General features: G+C 42.2%; 1 long non-coding RNA gene across 2 annotated transcripts in view; it reads right to left on the bottom strand.

Moving 5' to 3' along the window:
• Positions 1 to 762: 762 nt before the first annotated feature.
• The window catches only part of LOC118234727, a 31,427-nt gene continuing 5,501 nt past the window's right edge, over positions 763 to 26,688 (bottom strand). For both annotated transcript variants that reach the window (XR_004766708.1, XR_004766707.1), the window contains exons 2-5: positions 20,470 to 20,643; positions 6,780 to 6,921; positions 6,570 to 6,697; positions 763 to 6,138 (exon numbers count right to left, since the gene is read on the bottom strand). This is a non-coding gene — a long non-coding RNA (uncharacterized LOC118234727). The remainder of the gene's footprint in view (positions 6,139 to 6,569; positions 6,698 to 6,779; positions 6,922 to 20,469; positions 20,644 to 26,688) is intronic.

The raw sequence follows: 26,688 nt of genomic DNA, 5'->3' as shown, positions 1-26,688 counted from the left end.
CGATGAATTGAGAGGCGGATTACGCGCCTCCTGGGTGTGGAATCCAGTTAAAACCGCTTGTCCTCAAAGGAGTTTTGTACCCTGCTATCCAGGACTGAATGCTGGTTTTTAATTTTAAATTGTTAATTTTTTAACTTATGGTGCTGTACTCACTGGAAACCTGAATTTCCCTAAGGGAACTTCCCTACGGGATCAATAAAGTTTATATCTATCTATCTATCTGGTAAAGCCAGTCAGTAAAAACAGTGACTGGGATTGAATGCTGTCCAACTACTGCCTGCAGTGACTCCTCTAGTTAATTGGGTGCCTACAGAAGCTTAGATTAACGGTGTAAGTTTTTCAGTCCAATGGCTGTGTATTTCCGAGGATGCATGTGCTATTGTGAGCTCTCCCAAAATTATGAACACTGAAGTGATGGGATAGGCCTAGAAATGTTAGACATTTCAAACTGGGAGAAAGAACTGTGAGATTGAAGCTCACGAAAAATGTGAGCTTCAACTGTTTAGGAGATGAATGTACACTAAAATTAATATTGTAGGGATTAGTGGCTATTGTGCAACTGACTGAAAAATAAAAAGAAAATCATGCTTTTGCAGTACAATACTGTCAGCACAGATGCAAGTGCAAGAATTCCCCAGAGAATGCATAGAATTCTTACCCAGTGTCTTGAAAAATGCACCAACTTTACAAAATCAACAGCGTGCCACTGAAATGCTCCAAGAATGTGATGTGGTAACTGAATAGAATTGAAACACACAGAAGTTATGCAGATCACAAAACACAGCTGTGACATTTTTATTTTTATCACAATATTTCTGGTTAGACCACAACCCAAACTGTCATATGGACTCTTTTCCACTCAGTCTAAATAACATTTGTATCTTTTTTTAAACAGCTCCACACTGAATTATTTAAACAGAGTGCAATACTCAAATTAATGAATTTTAAACATACGAAAAAACATGAAATGTTTGTACAATATATCCATAACTGAGCCTTTGATGTTTTTAAATGGAAACTTATATTTGTTATACAATATTTGTTCTAAAAATGTCAATGTGTTCTACAGTATTTGCTCATTTGTAGTTCACCCGGACACATATTTCACATAATAGTTGCACATTCACCGTGTTACTTTTCAATAATAGATTATAGGTGAATCCAGATTTGTGTGTGCGTGTGTGTGTGTGTGCATGCATGTGTGTATGCGTGCTTGCGTGTATGTGTGTGTGTGCATGGTCTGTGTGTGGGTGTGTGTGTGTGTGTGTGTGTGCATGTGTGCGTGCATGTACTTGTGTGTGAGTGTGTGTGTGCATGTGCGTGGGGTGTGTGTGTGTGTGTGTGGGAGGGTCATTACTGCCTATCCGCGGGTGATTTCACTACATACCCCAGGCCCCACTGTCATCTGACTGCAAGGCTAATGATGAATGAAAGCCCACCCCAATTCACTCTCATTCATCAGAGCTGACCGAGACTGATCTGAGTGGAGACGGGCCAAATTAGATTCATCTGTAACCATTACAGCAAAGACAGCTACTTCAGAAAATAAAAAATAAAAGAAGAAACAACAGGTCGGGATGTCACCTCACTGCAGTGAAATATGTCTATTAGCGATAGGGACGACTGCCTTTTTATGGTTTCCATGGCTGAGATTTATTATCTCTTCAGCATGGCTGCTTGGCATGCTCTATAACATTAGTTTGAGCACAGTTTAACAGCAGCCTCATAACTGCAGTTAGAATCTACCAGTGGGCAGTCTACATATAGCTGCTATGGTATGTTGGACGTATAACATATTCCAAGTATTTAACTAGAAAGAGAGAAAAATATAGTAATGTTTGGGGCGAATACATATTTTTCCTTCATTTGACCCTGTACTTCACTATTTTAGATTTGTACTCAAACAATTCACATGTGGTTAAAAAGCACATTCTCAGCTTCTATTTTTATTTAAGGGTATTTTTATACACTTTGGTTTCACCATGTAGAAATTACAACACTTTTTATGCAGTACATTGCCCCCATCCAGGGTACAATAATGTTTTGGACAAATGGTATCACGGGTGTTTCTGATAAGTCAGCTATGTTCAGTTGCTTCTATAGTGCAGGTATAAGAGAGCTTTCAGTACCTAGTCTTGGTTCTAGGCTTTTCATTGCCTTTGGAGTCTGTTATTGGAATTTGTCATCATGCGTACCAGAGTTGTGCAAATGAAAGCCAATGAAGCCATTATGATAAATAACAAAATCTGATAATCTGTACTTTAACCACATATGAATTACTAATCTAAAATTATACAGTCCAGAGCGTAATCAAGAAAAAATATATTTGTCCCAAATATCATAGAGCTTACCATTTATATATGTAGCATTATTACTACTATATATATATGACAGTAACGATTTTAGTTTTCCCCCACGTGCGCAGACAACACTGTAATTGCAGGAGTGAAATTTCTAACCTTTTTTAAAACTGATCCAACTGTGAACAACAGTAGGTCTCAGGAAGTGTGTGGGTTGTCAAATGATATTACAGTCTGCATATCCAGCTCTACAGTACTTATGTTTCTACAAACTGGAGTTTGGAGTTTGAAGTTTGTTTCATTTGTACACGCAGTAAAACCGCTCCATATTTTCAGGCCCATAGCGCTCCTAAAAATTCCTTCTTTGTTAGAGGAAATTCCACAGGAGTCTTCTGTTCCAGATAGTTTGAGTTTAAAAGATGCTTTACACAGCAATACAGCAAAATTTTCAATACTTAGACAACATAATAAAGAGGACATAAATCCTCAAATGTCAGACACTAAGACTATTTATTAAGACTAGACTAAATATATTTGCAGCTATGGAAATATTTTTGTAATTTTTGGCATAACTTTTATCTATATTATTATTATTATTATTATTATTAATAATATTATTATTTGTATTTGTTTTTATTGTTATGTTAATTTGTCATTAGCATAGCTAATAAACACAACCACAATCACCCTACAAAAACTAAAACATGACTCCAAGTCTATGCTCTTTCGCTGAGACATCGCAAAAATATAAAGCGATACTTAAATATTCATATCTTAACAAAACAAAATAATGTATGCTATTTACAACTACATGAAATCAACTACCACTAGTATGTTCAACCAAAAAACAAATACACTACCAATTTAAGCAACTGCTTTAATTTAAATCAAAGTAGAAAGCTTTCATTGCACATTACAGTAAGATAAAGCAATTGTAGCATCACTCCTATGGTCCATGGAGGTTTTTAATTCATTTACTGCATGTCGGGTCATTATTTACTATACACTTCATGGCAAATACAGGCTGCTCATTTGCCGTGAAGCTTGGAAAGACTATTAATGTGGCAAATCCATGCTTGAAATTGCTATGGTATTACAGTACAGTATGTCATTGCATGCCTCATGCAGTGTGGTTTTCGAATCAAAGTTCAAGTCATACACTTTCCGTCCGAAAGCAGAGTGAAAACTCTTTAATGCGGTTCTGTAAAAGGAAATTGATAGTACAGAGCATCTTTGTTTGCATAACCTCAACCCCTTCAACATTTGGGCCTACTGTAAGAGCACCTGTCCCAAAACCATCTCAAATGAGAGCACAACTGTTACCTTCAACACAATGCAATAACAAACCTGTTCCATTGCCAGGTGTTCATACATTCCAGCTATTTTTGACACAACACTTTTTGAACAATGCCAAGATGACTATCAATCAGTTACCAACGGTATGAACGCTATACAGTGAGCCCATCTGTAATAATGTTTTGCTTAAATGATTTATACATTTTTTTGTTGCATAGCACACAACCTTATCTAAGGAAACTAAGAATTTATGCATATGTATTACCTACCACTGCAGTTGGATATTTTCTAAAGCAGTTAAGGTATCATTAAATAGCGTGCACAAAAATGACAGGTTTAGTTCCCAGTTCTGGGCTCTAAACCTACAACCATTGGGCTGTAAGCCCAACTCTTTACCCAGTACACCACACCAAGATGTCATGTCCGGGAAACGCTTAAATAGCCCGTGATTTAACTGACACAGCTGTGTGAAAAGTTGAAGGCGAGACCTACCAGTGTCCAATCTGAGGTACATCCAGCACAGCTTACCACAGACCAACACCACTGACGCAAAGCTGCAATTTTCCATGTGATGACCGTTCTAATACTGTGCAAAGCAGAAACCACAGACTAGCTCTCAACCAAGCACGGGCTGAATAACATTCAGGAAGAAAGCACCTCACATATAACCAAACACCAGTTGTTTCACGCCAAAGAATAGAATTATTCTAGTAAATTTATACTCAGAAATTTATGTAATTATAATTAACAGTCTTTACCAGTCTATATCAGTTGGACTGTGATAAGGGTCGTCAAGACTGACAACTCATGTTTTTAGACATTTAAACATGATGCACATTGGTTTGTCTCCTGCTTCACAAATGACTTCCTTTGGATGGTGAGTTCATACAAAGCTCAGAACGTAAGACACAGCTGGGCATGCCAGAGGTAGCGAAGAAGATGGCGACCGCACATTTGCAGATGTGACTGGGGGTAGATACAACAATGCCCCTCAAGTTGTAACACGTATGGAGCAAAGTGAGTGAGGAAATGTTTCTATGTATAAAATCACGGCAACCGCCACATATGGTTCTGTTTATGGGTGCAACGTTGCAGGAGTGTCATGGATACGCACTTTTAGTCGCTCAATAAAAAAACTACTAGAATACCCCAAGGGTAATCCAATGAGTAAAAAGATCGCTGGGATAGAGAGTAGCTGGACAAGAATTTATAAATGTACCCATTGTAACGAACATCTATCAGGTGTATATTTAATACAGTATAACAAAATAATATGTGTACATATGCTAAGCCTTATATGAATGTGAGAGTGGGTGTGTGTTTGTGTTCGTGTGTATGTGCTTGTGTGTGTGTGTGTGTGTTTGTGCTTGTGTGTATGCGTGTGTTTGTGTGTTTGTGATGTGTGTCTGTGTGTGTACACAAACGCAAGCACACTTCATGTCCCTGCATAATGCTGGGAAATGCACAAAACACTTGTTGTGCAAACAGGGCCCAGGCTGTGCACCTGATCCACACTTCAGCTCCACCTGAGATCAGACACTGCCAGCATATTATTATTATTATTATTATTATTCCTACCATCTATTATTCTCCATCATGTTCTGCTATTATTATTTTCTAAACCTAGATTAATATGGTCAAGTAATGGGAGAATATTTCCTACTGAAGCAAATGGCAGGCAGTTTTCTGGAATGTATTTCACTTATTCAGCAATGAAAAATGGAATGGGAACTATATGAGGAAGTGGAGCACCTGAGGAATTAAGCCATAATTATGAACATGCACAACATTCTCCATATTATCATAACCAAATCTAAAAGAAAAAGAAATAATAAGTTATTGCAGTGTTTCTCATTTTCTCTTAAAAAGAAAAAAAGCCTGGCCTACAAAGAGTGCAGTGTGCTGGTGTGCTTGGCCGGACAGCAATATTTTGAGTCGGAGACCTACAGCTGTTGAGTGAGATTTCATTATTGGAAACACACACACACACACACACACACACACAAAATGTCCTGCACAAATTGATAACAGCTGAGTGTAATGTTTCAGTGGGTGAAAACATCTCTCTTTAAATTCCTAGCCATTACAGTAAAACCAGGCCGTAAGTCTGTAAACAGCCAGTGTACTGTGGCTTCTCTTGCTCTGTAAAAATAAATGCAAATAAAAGTGGTCGGGGGATCTGAAGGATGATTGCGATCAGCATTCAGCAGTGAAATGGATCCAGTTTATCCACAATAGCAAAGACCACCCGGGCGAATTTGATTTGGACATTAACGCCCACGGTCCCAGTTACAGCCAGGCGACTCCTCGATCACTGGCACCCTCGTATGAAAACTCCAGGTGATATTTCTGTCATGATTCAACATCGTCCTTTTACTTCTCCTTTTTAAGAGGTGGAACGCAAGTGGGCCGAGACCCCACAGGATTCTGGGAACTCAGACGGTGTCCGTGGCGATATGCTCCCTTTGGCAGGGCTTCACAAGGGACGTCGTGCAGCTCAAATATTTCTGCTTCAACTAATCTATGACAACACCACCACCCACTACCCCCCCCCCCACACACACAGGGAGAGAGAGAGACAGAGAGAGGTCATGCATATGTGTACATTTGAACTGTTTTCATATGTGGATGTTTGTACACAATATCATGTTTATAGGAGTGTGTGTGTGTGTGTGTGTGTGTGTGCATGTGTGCGTGTATGTGGGCACCTATGTGTACATTTAAGTCTGTGCACACATACATTTCTCTTCTTTTATTTTTATAAGAATATTTTGAAAATCATAAATTGCTGGATTAACACTATCCCGATTATGGGATCTCAGATATGAGCTTGCAGATGGGGTACTTAACAGTTTTACGTCCATAGTTCATACGTTCCCAAAGTCTCACAGCCATCTACTGGACACCCAGCCCTCAGCACTTGTAAATACATTCCATTTCCCTTTTTGTCAGCAAAGAACATGTTTTCGTTACCCCTTCCAGCCCGTAGCCCGTCTGAATGCAGTCGGAGACGTAACTGCTTGTTCCTCTGTAGTTCTGCGCACCCATGCAGAATCCTTCCTGCTCTCCGAGGTCAAACCTGTGCCACGAAGCAGTCTCTGCTGTGGAAGAATGGGATAAAAGGGAAAGATGATGTTGCAGTGTCACAGCCAGGGTTCATTGGAGAACTGGTATTCCACTCACCTCCTCTCGAACCCTGGAAAGTTGCTCGTCTGGTCATGGATGGAAGCCCAGAAGCCAGAGAATTCGAAAGCGATCCACTCCGAGTTCGGGTCGTGACCATTCCGTAACCTTTTAACGTGCTATTTCAGTGTTTAATCCAGGCCTGGGACCAGAGAATAGGAATGTCAGTTTATCAACACCGAAAGTCACATAAAAACGTATGACGGCAATATCTGAGACAAGACAATATCTTCAGGGAACAGCCTGGATTTCGGACACTACTGTGCACCAACTGTCCAATCAGGTTCAAAAGCCCCAACAGTGATTCATGTACAAAGTGCCCCACATACTGACCGAAAAAAAATTAATTCTTCAGTATGAGAAACTTCAGTCTTATTCACGATGAGGGAAACAACTGTCTAAATGTATTATATCCAATTGTTTTTTTAAAAGCATATTACTTTTTGAATGTATCAAAACTGACATACATTTGACCTTGATGAAATTTAATCGTCCAGTAATAGTAATTTTTTGGAGTTAATCATTCAGGATAATATGTAGAATAGGGAATATACTGTAAAGTTTTGCTGAGTTGGTCTCAGTGCTATACATACATTTCCAGATCCTGAGTAGTTTTGTAGCTTATATGTATTTCACAAATGATAACATTTCGTTCACTATATCATAAGTATGTCACATTCTGCGGCTTATGATAAATACATGTAGGCACACTATGCTTTCCACCTTTTTAAAAAAATAATTTGTCCATTCATTTCAGAAACTGCTTTGTATTAAGTTATTGAAACATTTTAAAACATGCCTGCTGATATTCATTGCCCAAAAAAAAGGCTGATTATATTTTGGTACTTTTTGGTTATTAGTGTTTAAAGTCCTTAAATAATTTCAATATGCTCTATTCATTTCGCAGTTCTTGTTATCTTTCTTAGATTTTTCCTGTGTAAATATTATTGCCTTAACATGGATGAAACACGTTAGTCTAACGATATCTCAGATGTAAAGAAAAACACTTTGCACAGAAAAAAGAAGTGATATAATGTAAAGTACATTGTTATTATTTTAAGATTCAGATTAGAGAAATTCAGTAAAATTTTTTCATTAAAAAAATGATTTGTTTACTATTTTTTCCAATAAGTGCACCGTAAGGTTTATATTTCCTTAATTTTATTTCGCTATTTTATTTCATTAATTGAAATATTATCTTTAACTATATATTTAGATTAGACATTTTATAGTAACAATTTATAGTATACTGCTGCCTTATGCTATTCCAAAAAATGTGTAAATTGTGCCTAGAAAAACAAGAAATGTTATTTATAAAATTTGATGGCTTTCAAAATGTCTCCAAACTACTAATAAATTATCAAAGCAAATTAAGTATGTAACGAATGCATAGATTAAATTAAAATAAATATGAATAATATTATAATTAGAAATTTACATTTACAATTTTGTTGTTGGCAAATATGAATGAATTATCTGCAGCAGCAATCCAAATTACAGTAAGCCAAGGACTCAAAATGGTACAACCTGATTGTATGCTTTGAAAGATACGTTATTAGGCAGATAACAGTGACTTTTCTACCTCCAGACTTACCCTCCACGTAATTAAAACAGCCAAACTTTGTAATACATTTTAACTTTAACACTACCTGGGTCTACTCTTTTAACATATTTCCAATTTATTTTGCTTTAGCTGTAACCTATACTTCACTGGTTTAGAGGTCAAACCTATATAAAAAGGCTATACACAGAGATTTTACAATTTAAACAGCCTCAAAAATGGGGCAAATATAATTCAGAGAACACAGATTGTCACCAGTCAAACTGTAAGACTCGGGCATGCATGATTTTGGTTTATGTACTGCATCGTGTTGATAAGGAAAACTATATACACATCACATCTTTGGGATTATTACTTTAAAAAAAGGGTTAAAATTACATAAGTAAAATGACTTTAAAGGCTTACATTTTGGGGGAAAATACGCTATTGTTTTTCCCTTAAAAGAACATTCCTGCAGCGTTCTGAACACGCAGCGATATTTATTATAGCGACTTAATCTCTCGCTGACATCAAGCGAAGCACGCAGGGCCGTAGCAACGTAGCCCCATGCCGAGCGTGTCGGCCATGCTGATACAGAGCCGCGCCTCGGGGGTAAAAGAATACAGAATCTGCCTTGTTTCCATCCCGTGTTTCCCAGGGCGAAGGCACCGGTGGCCGGGCGTCGACACGACAGAAGCACCGCGTAGCAGCGGCGGGCGCCGTGCGCTCGGACGCGCCCCCCCCCCCCCCCCGAGCCGGGCTTCTCTTCGGACGGCTCTCACGCCCCCCCCCCCCCCTTAGGGCTCGACTGCAGCTTGTTAAAACATATAAATGTTTCATTTATCAACAGCGGAGGGAGAGGGGAGGGGGGGGGGGAGAAAGAGAAACCCTGTTTTTGGGCGACACGCGTTGATGAGGGCTGGATGCGCGCACAAAGGGGCCTTTATGAGCACTTTCGGACCTCGGGGAGATGAAAGCAGGGGTCCAGCTGAAACGAATTACGGGATCTGAAGCAGGTGTCTGACTTTTCCGACTTTCATGCCAGAAATTTCAATTTCAAGCAGAGAACATCAAAACCGAGGGTTCTGTACAGATCTATTATGAAAGATGGGGTGAATGTACAGGGGACATACACAACTGTAAGCGCAGCGTGTCGCTACATCAACGGCTATATTCGCTGTTTTCTGAAACTGTCCAGATAGCGATGCCTGCAGTAGCGTGTGGGAATGATCGTGCAGCAGATGGATGCTGTTCGTGGACTGCTATGACAATAAACAGGTACTGTGGATCTAGCCACAGGAAAACCGCACAAAGTCAATCAGGTGAAAGTACACTACATTTCTGTCATTACTAAATGTTGGGGTGAGGAGGAGGGACTGGGGCAGGCTGAGAGATGGAGGAAAAACAGTCTTGAGAAAGTTACATTTAGGTTTTGGAAAACATGCAATGTTACAGAGAGCGAGATATGATGAATGCCATGTCCTCGTAAAACAATGAAACTATGAAAATGAATTTAAACCGGTCCTGTTTGTGTATTCGTTCTGACTGCGGGAACAATCTGTGTGTGTACGTGCATGCATGTGTGAGCAATTGCGAGTGCACGCGAGTCTGATTGTGCGTGCGTGTGTGTGTGCATGCGCGTGTGAGCTTGTGCGTGTGTGAGCTTGCGTGTGTGTGTGTGTGTGTGTGTGTGTGTGAGTGTTTGTGTATGTGTGTGCTTGTGTGCGTGTGTGCGCATGTGTGCGTGTGCGTGTGTGTGTGTGTGTGTGCGTGTGTTTGTATATGTGTGTTGGTGTGTGTGTGTGTGTGTGTGTGTGTGAGTGCGTGTGTGTGCATGTGCGCGCGTGCGTGTGTGTGTGTGTGTGCGTGTGTGTTTGTATATGTGTGTTGGTGTGTGTGAATGTGTGTGTGTGCATGTGCGCGTGCGCGCGTGTGTGTGTGCGTGTGTGTGGGCAGCAGGGCCGGCTCCCTGTGTTTGTTTGAACCTCATCAAGGTGGGAGTGTCCAGCACACTGTCCTAATGCCCAGTGGGTGGCATCAGTTCTCACGCTCTGTCTCCATGCTGGCGTGGGGAGGCCAAGCCCCCCCCCCCTGCACACACACTGACAGGAGATGGAGGGGAAGGACGTGGGGAGTGTGAAGGCCGGGGAACCAGACGGCCCACACAGAGATTATGCCTCATTTGCTCGTCCCGCCCAGCCAAAAACAACACCATTTAACTGCAGGTACTCACAAGCTAGCAGACTGAAAAACGGATTACACTCTCCCTCTGTCTCTTCCTCCCTCCCTCCCTCTCGCCCTCTATTTTACTGACCACTGCCTTCTTTTTTCTTCTCTGTCTCTCTCTCTCTCTCTGGGGCTTTTGCAGAGCTATTCATAGAGCCCATCTGCTGAGGTGAAGCAGCATCCTTTCAAGCTCCCTTATGTTGCCAATGTTCTCAGACACCCTCACCACACTGCAGACAGAACGTGACGTCTGTCATACACAAAATCAATAGTCATTTAAAAGGGCGTGGTTATAATGCACCTTTAATAGCGCCATGGTAAGAGATGGTATGCACTTTTCAAGGTCACAAGCAAGCATGTGAACTAGTCATGGACATCCAACATGCCATTTAATTAGCAACAAGCTCCCAGTGGAAGAGTAAAATCCCTACGTTCTCATTGGGAATTAAGAGTGCCGCCTGTGGCCAATTGAACTTTAAAGAGCCTGTGTGGCGTTCTCAGTCTCTCCCATTGGCTGTCACTGCAGTCCTTGTTCCTGGAGTCATAGTGGCATTTCAGGCTTAAAAAAATCCAGACAACTGCAGCCATTGAACCCTCCCCCATCCAACCATGTCCCAGCGGAGCGTCCAACGGCAACTGGGTCCAATGAACAGGAAGCAGACTCTGCAGGGCCCCCCAGTCTCTTTCCTCCACTTCCTGTTTATTTACTAAAGAGCAGCAGTGAGACTGGATTGGGGGGACTGGAATGATGGCACTGTTCTTGGAAGCCGGTCCCCAGTGGGTCTGGGTCGGGTCAGGGGTCTGAGGGACCCAGACGGGGGAGGTTTCATACAGCCGTGGTTACGTTCTGGGGTTTAATGTCTGTCTGTCTTAAAATCAGTTAGACTGCTCAAGGGTACAGTGGCTGTGCCCAAGCTGGGAATTGAACCTATAACCTTTCAGCTACGCTGCCACCCCAACGGTTGTGTGGCATCTGGCTACTTTATTTAAGGCTCACTAGATAAATCACAAAAGCTAGAGAAAATGGCTTGAGTCCACACACTGTAAACAGTGGGATGCAATGTGGTCATCCTCAGTAAGTCACTCAGTCCAATCCAGTTCAAAATTCAGGGTTTTTTGATAATAACTCCACACAAAACCAAATCATGAACCAGTTTAAATATTATGGGGTACATTTAGTCTTAAAATAATAACCTAATTTTCTTTTCTGTCAGAGCCAGACAACACATGCAAAAATTTTCAGTCAACACCCCTGCAAATATAACAATCTTTGGTTTTCAAAATGGTCAGAAGAATGTTAAGTATCATTTATTTTTCCCAGAATCCTCTGTCATAGGATTGCTTATGGTTCCCTTAATCTGTTGATTACTGAACCCAGTGCACAAAGTAGATTTGTTACTTATATTTCAGCCGAATGTGGAGTTAATTATGACTTTATACCCTCTCCCATTTTGGAACAGAACATTGTTTATTATCGGTAATGCCTGTGATGATGACCATGCCGGCCTCATGAAACGAAATAGCCATGTAATGCGTCCGATGTTTTCTTTAGTTTACAGTGGAATTTCAGGGCTATTTTCCCATCTTAACTTCTGTTTCAGCTTTTCAAAAGGCAAAAGATAGCATGCTGTTTATTGGTAGAAATTGCAGTGTATTTGCATGAGGTAAGACAACACCTCAGATTCAAACAAGATTAAGTCGTCCACATTCAGGGTCGTTCGGCCGGTTCGCTCAGGAAACACGAAGTGAGAACCTCCTGGCCTCCTGAGCTGACGTGAGGCCTCTGACCTGCCTCTCGGAGCCAAAGCAGCTTAGCAGCGTACGGCGGGCACGTTGGTGCAGGGTACACTCTGTGAAGAACTCCCGTACAGACACACTGCAGGCCTGCAGAGGAACGCCGCAGCAATGACATCATTACATTGCCTGCATTTGGGGGGGGGGGCTTGTGATTGGCCGTTGGCACCAACCCTCCCTGCCAAGATGATGTCATCTTTATACAGTCGCAGATGTTACCTCACGCCTCCCTGCCAGCTCACTAATGTCTCTCTGGTCCCCATGAGGCCTCCGGCAGGTATATATGTCCTTCCCAGAGGCCACCGGGTGAACTGTAACACACAGGTCTTTTCATAGAGCAAGACGAACATTTCCCTGCCCGAACACGTACCCTAGACGTAGAGTACTTTCCAGCAGATACTTTGGGCATTTATAAGCCTGGATTTCTTACACTTCGGTAACTCCTCTCAAGCCTGTATTGTGACAAGCCGTATTGTGAAGTGTTGGCTGCCCCTTGGCTATAATCTCTCAATCTCTCTTGTGCTGTTCCTTCTAAGGCACAGGCTCTGACACATAGATCCGCATTAGCCAGGTCTTACAGGTTATTCTGCCCAAGGGGTAGAGTCATTTCAGAAACTCCAATAGACTGAAAGGAGGGGGGGGGGGGCGAGGATGGAGTTTAGGCACATAGTCACATAGTGTTATTTCAATGAATACTGGGTGGCACTGTAATACAACGGTTAGGGAATTGGGCTTATAACCTAAAGCTTGCTGGTTTTATTCCCAGGTAGGACATCAAGGCATGGGCTGTATGAATAGATACTCTACAAGAATGCAAAGGCTGTGTACTGTAAGTTGTGTAAATGATCAGTAAAAGAGCATTTGCTACATGCCTGTTATAATGATGGACTACCAAAGCACACCAAATAGTGAAATATATATCTGACAGATGTAAATACCTATTTATTATTACCTCTCTCTCTATTTCTGAAAGCAAAATTATTCCTAAATACCTCTCGGCAGCACCTTTTTGCTCTCCAAGCGCTTTCTGTCCAACACTCCAAGTTTTCCTGAAAACTGCAAAAGCTCACTCTGGCATGGCTACCCCGGAGATCAAGTCCAGATCTCGTTATGACACAGATTATAAACACCTGAGACTATGACCTCTGTCAGCTGACCAGCGAAAATCATGTGTTCCTAATTAATCTAACGGTTTAGCCGGAATGGGGTTAAACCAGCAGTCTCAACCTCTTGTACCTTTGGGCCCAAAATCTGTTATTAAATACAGAAGTTCTGTACTCTGTACGTGAGACTTCTTGCACTGGTTCATACTTGAGGCATTCATAATACAGAGGAATCCTCCTTTGAAAGTGTCTGACATAAAACATCTGTCAACGCCATTCACTTCAGTGTCTCAGTTTTTAGTTACACCTACCCTGCTACAGCAGAACTATGGGATATGGCGGTGAATAAATTTAAGTGAGCTGAATGGGCTTGCAGGCGCTGGTGTGTAGGACAACGGTGTTTCAGAGTCCATTTGCAGATAATGGCTCTGCCGTCATGCACTTCATGGCCTGTTGGGTTCTTAAGAATCAATGAAAACAAGCAATGTAACTATCAGAGCAGTTGTGAATGGCAAGAGCTTCACATTAATCCTTTGTTGAAATAACGCCTGCCAATGATATGTTACAAGTAAAAGCAAGTGTGACATTTTTTGTTTGGCAAGTTTTTTTTGTGTTAGCTGAACTTGCCAAATTAGATTTGTGAAGAACTGTTTGTGAAGAAGTGTTATGTTTGCAATTGGTCAGAGTTAAGGAAAAACATTGATTGAATTGATTTTGATTTTTTTTCAGAGTACGTGTATATGATGTGTGCAGATATTTTCAGCAGTGGTATTACTGATTTGACTGAAATGGCTGCAGCTGCAATAGTATTACCTTCTAATGAAGAAGAAGAGGAATAAGAAGGTCTATATAGAAGGCAATAAATAACTGTAGTTCATTCAAGGCAGACAGACATCATCAGGTCAACAAATCAATTACTATTTTTATTCAGATTGAATGAAGAGATGAAGTAAAAGATTTTCACATCTGACTTAAATTTAAAAAAAAATCCTTGTTGATGGTCCGATGATACAATGAGGGCATACCCAGGAAAGTCCTTCTGTCACACTGGCTTACTGACTTTTCATAATTTATCATCGCTCCAGTCTTCTTCTGTAGAACATTTCTAATAAATGGTTTAGGGTTTCCCCACCTTTCACAGTTTAAAAGAATCCCACTGACAGCCAAGGGCCAGAGGGGTCTCCCCAAAGTTCACCACAATCCAATGAAAACAGAGCTTACCCGTGCCTGTGCGGGAGGGAACAGGGTTGTAAGGGGGCTAAGAAGCTGAAATATAAATAACTGAGGAGCAAGCTCACCCTTGTGCAAAACAGGAACGCAATTAGGCCAGGCTGTCAGGGCGCTGTCGACCGCCAATATTTCACAGGTAGGGAGATGAGCACTTTGATAGCCCCGGTGATGAGGGAGGAAACCCAGCTTCATACTTGCCCCTCTCTCTCTCTCTCTCTCTCTAACGTGGCAGCACATAAGTCCAAGATGATCTAATCTTTAACATCTGTGCAAATGTATGGCAAAAATACACTGCATGTTAAGCATGTTTTGCAGCTCATATTGACAGCATATTGCAAGTATATTTGGCAAAAATGAGATAAATTATAAAAACTATTTTATGAGCTTTCCAACCAGAAGGGTGCCACACCTAATGTCCGTACATATAATCCTTGGATGTGAGGGTGCTGAGGGAGGAGTTTTAGCACGTCACTTCGGTGGCCTTTAATCATGCAAGCAGTGACGCGTGGAAATGAGCAGGAGACAGCCGCGCGTACCGCCAACTGTGCGCCCGCGGAAACCCAACCGCCTGGGCCTTCCTCTGTCATGTGACCCCTTTTGGCTCCCCGCGGCCCAAGATGAGAGCTCTCAGCGGAGAATTTGGGCAACAAAGAATATGAAACCTTAACCGTACTACCTGTCCTATCTCTTCAAATCATCAGTCAGGCAGTCTACAGGAGGATTAGGGGTTTTACATTTGATATCGTCCCGTTCAATTCCATTCTTGAGAATTTTTTTCAGTGTTCCCTAGAGGGCAAGCTTGTTATATTCCATATTACAAGTTAGTCACGATCACCTGTATTCATATGGTGACATTCTGTTTTAATTCTGATCAAACCGTTTCCTGATTTAATCAAATGTTGCAATTTTCTACATACATGTTTTCGACATGAATTGCAGCATCCATCATCTGGATAATACTGGATAATAAACTGAATAAAAGGCGCTTTTAAAAAAAGTTATAGATAGTTAGGGGGGGTCAGAGATTCTTTGCAGCTTGACACACAACAACGGGGAACACTGACTGATACATGCAGGAAAGGCGCATCGACTCACATTCATTAAGGTTGTCTCAATATTACAAAGCTGGTTCTCATCCTTAACTATGCTACCAGTTTAAGCATTGTTCAAGTAATGTTTCAGTCCCATTAAAGAAGTAAATAGGCTGTTTCACTGAAAGCTAACCCACCATCGATCCTGGAATGATTTAAGGAGAATTTCACAGTGCACAGCAATTGGACGGTGAATAAATATCAAGTTTCCTTACTTAGCAAGCTTGAAAAAGTAGAGTTTCATTACTGCCATTAGTCCAGCTGGAAGGAATCGGACTCAGACAAAGCCACGTATCATTTCATGGAGTTGGTACAAATATGAAAATGTGTGCACAGGCATAAGGCCGCAAATCCTGCCCCAGCTTTACAGTCAGAGACAGACGTGAGCGTGTTCAATGGCCTTGTCGGCTGATTCATTGTGCCGGTAACCACAGTGGCGATAGGAGAGGGCTGGTTAAGTCCTGAGGGATAGAGAGGGACAGACAGAGAGAGAGACAGAGGGATCTGCGATAGGCCGGTATTAATAGGGTGAGATGTGGCGTATGTCACCTCTTCTGTGAGTGATAAGGGGACGCAACCCAGGCTATCTGAATGCTGATCAATCAGCCAGGCGCTGGGACGGGGCATCATCCATCAACCCCTCTCACTGTCCCGAAAATATGGGGGAGAGGCCTCCCTCCCCGCCCTGGCCAGGGGAGGAGGCCGGAGGGGAGGGTGATTTACTCAGGTCTGTGGGCGAGGGTTCTTCAGCTGGGGTCACTAGATCCAGTGCATGGGTGAAGTGTGCCCCGACAACAGTTAAATAAGGGTCCTAAAACTACCCTAGTCCTAAAACTACACAAACCTGGTCCAAAAACTACCCAACCATGATCCTTTGAGTCTGCAGTCTCTGTTCAGCTACTTAAACCTGGTCTTAGGGGGCGACAGGTTGTGCAGTGCCTACAGACAACAATACGAAAGCTACATGCTCGAGGAAACAGACGTACTATATTTGTCAGTGTTTATAAGCTAGCATTTGGTGGAGAAATGAATTATCTACCGTTCATTACAGTTTTAGTGATACCATATTACTTTTCTATATTCTGCTCCTACTGAACATGGCAGACTTATTGAAACAAATCATTTGAGGCATTTCTCACTCTAGACCCATTATCTCGTATTGTACTTGGCCATATCTGGGATACCACAGCTTCACAGACTCTGTAGGTCAAATAAAATGCTACTTAATTGGACTCGCCATCTGGAAAATACAATTTAAAGATAGAGCTACAACGGGTTGAATGTCTGCAGGCGTGGGAATGGTCTTGGGAAAGGTCCCCATGGTGCTGAGATAATTAACCTGGTTTGTTTCCATTCGTCTACATTTCGTGTTGGACCGTAGTTCCCTCACAATGTGCAGGGACAATCACAGACTCCACGTGGACCGTATGGAAACTCGCGCTATGGCGGAAACACACACTTTACCTGCTGCTGGAGAGCATTAGAGCTCATTACAGGTGATAAACTATGAGATCAAGCGCGTGGAAATTGATGTATGAATGCTGGCAGCAGTGTGTAAAATGTGGTTTTGAAGGGCAGCGTGAGAATGTAAATGTTTGAATTGGAATGGTAAGCTATGGGAGAACCATTGTATGAAAAATGAATTCATCAAATAATACATCTGAATATATTCCTGGGAATGAGCGTGATTGTAAGAGAGAAGGAAAATGTCCTCCTCCTGATGCACACACACACACAAACACACATACACACACAGGCACACCTACACACATGCACACATACACACACACACACACACACACACACACACACACACACACACACACACACACACACACCTTTTCCCGCTTTTCATGACGGTCCATTTGTTCCATGTCCATTCTCAGCCATTTGTCCTCCCAATAAATTCTCTAGGTTTATGTGGCGTAGAAGGACAGAGAAAGAATTCAAAAAATAAATAAAAGGGAGGGGGGAGCGGGGGAGACCACATGGTACAGTCCGTGGGCAGGCGACTCAACAAACCCCCCCCCCCCCCCCAGATTCCCGACAACAGCACTCATCATACTGTGACTGTGATCCCATTTCTGTCTGCAACACTCTCTGCTTTCCCCCCTGTCAGAATAAAGTGAGCGGGTACACAAGGAGGGTCGACTGTCTGCTGTCCTTTTTTAAAAATAAAAAGGGGGAGGAGAGAAAAGACTAGACTCCAAAAGGATTGAAACAGAGGCAGAGAGCAGGAGCAACGAAACTTGACAGGAAGTTCAAACTGCGGAATGAGAAAGAGGGTGATGGAAACAGGAGGGAGTGAACGAGAGAGAGAGAGACAGAGGGGGGACGGAGGAGTGGACGTGGAGAGATGGCTCCGGCGGGCTGTCGGTGCAGATCAAAGCGCCCATCCCTTAAACATTATGGCACCGTAATGGTTTTGCGGAGTCAGGGGGCCCAGTCATACACGGAATGATTAGTCGCATAGTCGGCAATACTCTGAGCGTTTGCTTACAGAGGGGGCACCCAGCCGGGCCCAGAGCTTTAAACTTTGTGGGGGGGGTTAAAAGTGGGAGGTGGGGGGGGAGGGGATGTTGGCTTCATTCCTCCCCTTTATATCTGCACTGGGAACAGAGGACAGAAAATAATGTGTGGGTGGCAACGCACACATACCCGCCATACTTTCCCTTATTATAAAAAGAAACCGAGGGCCATTCTAGCCTAAACAGGGGCAAAAATCTAATTAGCATCCCTGTTTTTAGGCATAATATCACAAAAACTGTCCGCTATTTTCTTTTAAAAATATTTTCATACCTGAAAACACTATTTTTGTAAAATGACCTGTGTAAAAATGACAGGTTCTTCAAGCTGATTGGCTCGAGGTCATTCAATTCAATTGCATGCTGCTAGTCGGGGGCATTTGTTCCCGATGAAGCATGTCATAATATAATCGGGAAAAGCGTTCAAATTGTGGCGCGTAATACCTAGTTTAAAATTATGTGGTTTGGAGGTTGTTTTATTAATCGGAAAAGGGAACTGGAATCGGCCTGCCAAGATTTTCCGCTCACAGACAAGCCCTCTTTTGTCTATCTCTGGTTTAGAGTGCACAGATGAGAGATGAGGACGTATTGCTAAAACAGTGGTATTTTACATCAGGTAAAAGCCTGGAAGGCTTATGTGGATATAAAGAGAAGGCCAGGTTGGTGATCTATATTTTAGCTGTCACGCTGGTAATGATTAATAACTAAAACCTCTGACTCAGCTGCTTAAGGTAACATGCATGATTAGCCTCCACCGCTCCAAGACTCTCCTTTCTGTCGCCCCTCTTAGGATCTATGTTTAGGCATAGAAGCTGGCATCCATGTTAGGAAGAACATTTTTCTTCAAAATTCTCTCGTTGGGCCTCATTCACGAAACATGTGTATGATCACATTTGATCAATAACTGTGTGTAAGAACGTTTCCAAGAACATTTCGGCATTAATTTTTTTTTTCCTGTATTTGTTAATGGCTGTTTCTGTACATGAACAGGATTCTGCAGAAAATTTACAATCAGCATTCATCATCTCATACAGAAAGCCTGCTGAAAGTGGGCTTAACAGGAGTCGCCTTCATGCAGGCGAGGGACACCGTTCTGACCACAGCTCTCCTTTCCGGGGATGCTACCGGCCAGCCTGGCAGCCGTGTACATTTGGCTCAAGCAGGGTAAGGACTCCACTCCAAACCCCGCGACGAGAATTAGCGCCTAGGCTAAGTGTGCCTTAGTGTGACATGCCGCCAGACGGGTTCTTTCCCCCCACCCCCTTCCTCCGCTTGCGTTCTCGTTTACAGTCTTCGGAGGGTAATTGAGCGGAACGAGCTCCCCGACGCTCGGCTGACAAGGGTTAAAGGGGCCAGACACCATGACTACCCTGAGACCCCAAACCCCCAAAACCCAACCGCCCCGCCCGCCCAGACCAGCGCTCTTTAGTGTCCTCCACCATCCACCACTGCCCGTGGAGATCAGGGCATGACAAACTAGCTACATTACAAACACGTGTTTCTGCAGAGATATTGGTACATCCTTTCATAAAGTAATGATCTCTTTCATTTTCATTTGAATTAAGTTATTGATATCTGCTGTGATGAAACGTTAGGAGTTAGCTTTCACTAATTAATAGTACATTAATTGAAGGAGGTTAAGTGACTGTCAAAATAGACTCCATATACACCACTTCACATTAGCTTGTTTTTGAGGAACTATGGAAATAGATAGATAATGCTAATAAAAATGTTAATAATTATAATCACCTCACAAATGAATTCAACCATTACTTTTTTAATGGCAAGTTCATTTTGCCGATTCTGAACTTGCTAGTCTATTGTTGCAAAGAAAATAGCTTTCTGTTATGTGATCCAAAGTACAAATGCTAATTAAATACAGACTACAATGTAATATGATTGGCAGTCATTAATATTAATATAAATTAAATGTTAGAAATAAGTAAAATAATTTAATAGTAATAAATAACAAATTAACTCCTGCCTCCCGGAGTACACCTTTACTTGAGGATTAGGTGGTATCTAATCTTAGCTCCTGTGACTTCACGCTACTCTTCTCAGTGTTTTTATGTCTTTAAAATGGAATGCAGGGAGAGGACAGGGACTCGCCAGGGATTAAAACCAAACCGGGATCCAGTAAGACGTGACAAGTTAAATCAAACAAATTGCTCTAATACTTACATTCTTTGTAATTATGTAACTGGTGTTGTTTCTCAGAACGCGCTGAAGATTTAAAGGGCGGGATTCAAACCCTGGGGCTGCGGGGTCAAGTTCTGGCAGATATTATTCCCCACGCAGCCGTCCGGGCGTAACGCCAAGTCCTGTCAGCACTGGAGGTCCGCCGCCAAGAAAACGCTACGAAAAGAAAGAAAGAGAGTTATACGTGTGTGTGCCTTTTCTTCATATGACACCCTAATATCCAGGGGCTGATGAGAAGCTATTAGTCTGTACCTTTTGCCTCAGACAAGTTCCTTTGTTTTAATGTCAGTGTATAACTTCATATTTCAAAGCAGTGGAGAGCTCTCTCTCTCTCTCTCTCTCTCTCTCCCTAATCAACCAATCAACTCTAAATATAGCACCAAGGATTCCCAAGGATTTAGCATTGACAAAAAAGGCGAACAAAAACAAACATTTATCATTGCTGAAAGAACACTGCGTATATACTCTGCATCTGTACCTGTGCATGCATGTGATTTATCTGCTCGTCTATGAATATAGTTTTTTTGGGTGCATGCATGTGCATATGCATGCAACAATATGTACGTATGTACCTCTGTGCGTATACGTGTGTGCAGGCATGCCTGTGCCCAAGTGCATGCCTGCGTGAGTGTGTGTGCATGCATTTGTGAATACGTGTGTGCGTGAGTGCATGCGCGTACATGCGCTTGCAGCTGTGCAGACCTTCATGTGTGGCCACAGCAATGTTTCTCCCTCTCAGATCTTTCCAGAATCCTTTCACATGTGCTAAAAATATACCAAGTATCCCTCAATTAATAAATAAACACTCCTGAAATTAAAAGGAGAAGAAGCCTTTTAAGCCAAAAATAGAGTTCCTGTTCTTTCTTTTCTTTGGTCTTTTAGGAAACGCACAGCAGTCTCATTGTTGCATTGTTACATTTCATTGCTCTCGCTGTGAAATCTGCTTTATCCGTATAACGAGGTGATGGATAATTGCTGATGGATGATTGGAGCAAAAAACAGTTTTTTAGTTTTTTTGTTAAAAGATGTTTATAGGTTTTACATGTAATGTTATACAAAGAGTACAGGAGCAGGATGTGGTGGTGGTGGTGGCGGGGGAAAGGGAGGGGGGGGTTGTAGAGCAACCTGCAATTTAAACCTGCCTGGGTGGAAGACTGAAAAGAAGGGAATGTTGAATATGACCACAAAATAAATCAACAATCAGTGATTACAGAAAGATTAATTTTACAGAATAAAGGAAATCAACACAGTCCCACTATCAACAGCATCAGAACTGGACCTATACAATACAGTAGACCTTTACAAAATAAAACACCCAAAAAAAAAGAGCACAAGTTTGTTGTTGAAATCTTACTCATTGAGAAAGCAGCCATAGGAAAGAATCTACAATATAAAACATAAAAGTGAAATACACCTCCATGTCTCTCAAAAGAGATGTATGCTGTAAAATGTATTTATTCTGGACAAAGCTCCAAGAGTAAAGAACCTTTGTTCTGCCAATCTCTGCACTAAATCATTTTCGTCCATGACTGCTGGGCTACTCTGTTGTGGAGTCTGTTGCTACTGATCTACAGTATAGATTCATATTGTAGTGATGGCCATAATTAATCCTTAAGATCAATTTTCAGAGTCTTAACATGACTGACACTCAGTCACAAACTGGCGTAACATTATGAATTAAAAAGAAAAGATAAATGCTCTTGTTCATAGCTATAGAGACTGTCATAAGACTGATGTTCTGACACACATCCGACACAAGACTGACGACATTTAAAGGTATAAACGTCATTTCACAAAGCTGTAGGTCATGAGTGCTGTTCTTTTATTGCCTTGTAAAAGGAAATTGCCTTTAAAATATCTAGCAAAGGACTATGGCAAAAATGCTTCTGAAAAAGGGAGGGTGGGAATTCATTCCAGGCGAAAGACACTCAGGAAAATTCATGTGAAATCTGGACACTTGAAAATTGGCTGGAAAAAGTACTCTGGAGAACTGAAGCTCTTTGTTCTGAATCTGTGGATAGTGCCTGATTTACTAACACCTTTAGCACCTGACAAACCTTTTAGCACACGCAAAACTAATAACACAACCAATGGCTGATGCAAAACAAATACCATGACCAATCATTGGTCTTGTTATTGGTTTTGCGTGTGCTAAAGGTCTTAGTAAATCAGGCCCAGAATCAGCTACCTCTGGTTACCAAAAATCATCTTTTAATACGTTGTTCAAGAGAAAAGGGAGTGAGAAATAAAAAAGAAGGGAAGAGAAAAAAAGAAAGACAGAGGCACAGAGGGATTGCAGCTTTAAATTAAACTCCCACAGTACCAACCTCAGAGGGATAAGAGCAGAGGCGGACCCTTTAAAGGTCAGATAAATCTGTAAACTAAAATAAGCGTGGCAGCTGATGCAATTTCAAAATGTGAATGTGGAAAAATGCATTTATTCTACAAACTGTATTGTAGTCACTCAATCACACATGGCAGAGGTAGTCATAGTTTGCACCAAGAATGCAAGTATGGATGCACCTTTCATGCACTACACTTTTGTAAAAGGCACGCAGCGAGGCTGTCAATTTTACATTAGCATTTAAATGGAGGCTTTGGATAATAGGTTGCTTATGTGGGAGTGGAAGGTGGTTATGCACGAGTTTATTGCATTAAAATATGAAGCACCAGACTTTTGATGAATGGAAGAAGTGACAAACCCACATCTTACACAGACCCTCCATCCTGTTTCCCTCCTGTCAGTCCTCGGTCTCCCGTCAGATAAATTAGGTGCTGGAATCCCTGCCTCAGTCTGACTCCCCCCCCCCCCCCCCCCCCCCCCCCCCACCCCCCCCGCCTCCTAATCCCAGCCAAATTATATTTACAGTTCAGACCCTTCTGAGAGCCAGGACATCACTAACCCAACACGACTGTCTTCAATACTTTTAACCAATGAACATGCTCTCAAACCATTTTTCCCCTTTAGCTGATTCCTTCCTGCCAGGTTTATTTAAATTAACAGCGATAAAACTCATTTTGCTCTGAGCACAATCCATAATAAATTTAAAAACGCTATTTAAGGGCCCACTGGTGAACGTCAGCCCCCTTGTCCGTCCTCTGCAGGGGTGTTAAGCGGGTGTTTTAGGGTCAGACGGAGCGGTGCGGAGGGTGCGGAGGGTGCGCCAGGCGGCGTCCAGCTGGAGCAGGGTCCGGGGCGGTGGAAGGGCCGCGCGGGCGCAGCTGTGATCAATCGGCGGGCCGTGCCTCACCTTCAGAGGGCGTGACGGCTCAGACCGGAGCGTGAGAGCTATGCGCAGGTACGACACGCACGGCGGCCGCAGAAGGAGCCGTCTTACAACTGTTTACACATCTCCTCCGCTGGACAAACAAATACGACACCGCGACCCGTAAATCACGAGCGCGCAAACGGGCCTCGTCCCGGAAACCGCGCTCCGGGGACCGCCTTCTTCCAAACGATACTTAGGGATCGCGTGGCAAAGACAAAGGTTTTGAGGAAAAAGCTCCAGCTCAGACAGTGCGGGGCAAAGTGTTTGGTGGGAAGAGGAATTTGTGAAATTGTAGAATTTCACTCCTAGTCGGAGGACAGGAAGAGAACGTGGGGCTCCAAATGGCCTGGTAGCTGCAGCTGTAGTTTAGAGGAAGTGGGGAGGGTGGGACTCAGATGGAAAGACATTGGAGAATAAGCTCCACTTTCCTGTGTGACTATGAGTGAGAGAGAGAGACATAGAGAGAAAGAAAGAGAGAGAGGAATGCTCTTCTTGCTGTTTCATAGGGTGTAAGTGGTTATTTCACAATTGTATCCCCGTGTTCGATATACAGTAGTATAAAATTCTTCCGTCCTGAGCCTTCTGTCCTGAGCAATCATGTTCAGCTCCTTTGTGTGCTCTAAGGAACACTCACTCAGGTTTCCTGTCAATCATGTGTTCTATTTCCAGTGTGAAGTGTGTGCCAGATGACAGACAATATCTTCGTCTTCAAGGGAGAGTTTATCACCGCGCTATTACTTGATTTTCTCAAGCTGGACTCCTGAAATGAAATAGCCATATTTTTGTTTCACTGGGGTCTGGTTAATTTGGCTTTTTTTTTGTTGGCTAAACGAGCTTTATGCAACACACTCCCCAGTTCAAGCTTGATGTTAGCCACGTAATGTCACTATGGTGTATTCTTTGGCTGCGGACAACTGAAATGTAATTGGCTTAGGATTTTGAAAGCAGCCTGGCAGCTAAGACCAGGCGCTTTTGGCCCATGAAATGCTCGCTCGCTCTGGGTGGGAACATTCAGAACGTGGCACGTAAGCCTACAAAAAGAGACATCCTTTCACACGGCTTCAAACCGGGAGCTGGGGCAAAGTCAGAACCCACATGGGCACAACCGTTGTATCCGTAATGACACCGATGCATCACCAATTACAGATACGGTTGTTGTGGAGCGATGACATATCTCTGTCTAATTAGAGATGCAGCCTGTGGCGGTATTTGCGTGCAGTTGCTCAATCGGGCAGGGGCGGCGTGGGAGGTGAGCGGCCATGTTTATACGCTTGTTTGTATTTTCTGAAAGAGACAAATGACTGTGTGTTTTCTGAGGGTGAAGTTTGGTTTTAATCAGCGTCTGAAGCTCCTGTAGCTCCTCTGTGGTCCTTCATCAGTCAACAGAGGAAAACTCAACGCCTTTAACTTGGTTTGCCTTCTCGACTCTAAAGTATAAAATATGTGTGAAGGATCTTATGATTTAAAACAAAAAAAGGAGTGATTGTAATTTGTGCTGCTTTATCTTGGATTAATTTAGGTTCAGTGGAAGTATAATAAAATGATTAGGGAACTTCGCTCAAAACATCAAGGTTGTAGGTTCAACTCCCTTGACCAAGGAGCTTATCCTGAATGAATGAATGAATGAATGAATTTTATTATTGTGTCATGCATCATATGGATGCCCAGCCCACATGGGCTTATATGACACCAACATTTTTTATAAAACAGATCCAGAGTAAATCCTAGACCTATTAAAATGCTACAGACACATATCTGATACATATACCCTGTACATAAGAGTATAGTCTCCATAATCAAACCTTCTTATCTTCTTTTCCAAGTTTTTTGCAACATATTCAAAATCATTTCATAAATAATAACACCTCATTAGAGACTAAACAAACAATCCATCTTGCCTTCTTTTCCAGGCTTTTGAAACAAAGTTAGCCATTTTAAAAACATCAAACTTAAATAGCCATTCCAATTTTTCATCATCCCCCCCCCCCCCCAAAACACTTCCTGAATTGCTTCAGTGAAATATCCAGCTTTATAAATAGATTGAATATTTAAAAAAGATGCTTGTTTAAGTTTCTCCGGGTAAGTTTAATTTCAATCTTGTCAAAAGACAACATCATTAAAGAAAACAATGCTTCTCTGGCGCTTGTGGTGTTCTCACTTATAAACTGGTTTTAATTTATGGATGCATTCCATTACATTACATTACAGGCATTTCGCAGACGCTCTTATCCAGAGCGACTTACACACAACGTTCCTCAAATACTTCTACAGGTAAAAAGCTTTGAGACGATGATGATGCCGTCATCCTTTAAGTATAAATGACATTCAGCCAATGGGAGATTCTTTTCGGGAGCAATAAATACTATGACAGTTCAGTTCAGGTTCTCATGTTAATGCTAAACTGACAATTTACCTTCTACATCTCATTAAATCATTTTATCTACAGTCATCTATGGACAACAAGCTGACTACTCTCAAGGCTGGACACATCCCTTAACACTGTTGCAAGTATGATATTTATAAGTATGATATAGCAATTTATGACAAAAATGATCATTGTCTCATTTATTTTATTTTATTGAGTCAGATTATTTATTGTTGTACATTAATTTTGAACCATAATTAAGCACACAAGCACTCACACACAAACACACACACGTATATATGCACTCAAACATACACACAAACACATACATACACACACCTACACACATACAGTGCCCGCTGCTCTCTGACCCCACCTCAGCCTCCAGCAGGCCCCTTTGAGGGGGGAGGTGGGCTTTGGGGATACAGCCATGGGTGATAAGCATCCAAGTATGTGAGGGAAAATAGACCCCAATGTCATTCCTGACACCACACCCCCCGGTCCTAGAGTTAGGGAAGAGGACACCAGCTGCAACGGGGGGAATGTAAACACCCCACAGGTTCTATA

This window comes from Anguilla anguilla, chromosome 8 (genome assembly GCF_013347855.1).
Source record: "Anguilla anguilla isolate fAngAng1 chromosome 8, fAngAng1.pri, whole genome shotgun sequence".
Classification (NCBI taxonomy): Eukaryota; Metazoa; Chordata; class Actinopteri; order Anguilliformes; family Anguillidae; genus Anguilla; species Anguilla anguilla.
Note: the sequence above shows the minus strand (reverse complement) of the source record. Positions and strands in the feature narration are given on the sequence as shown.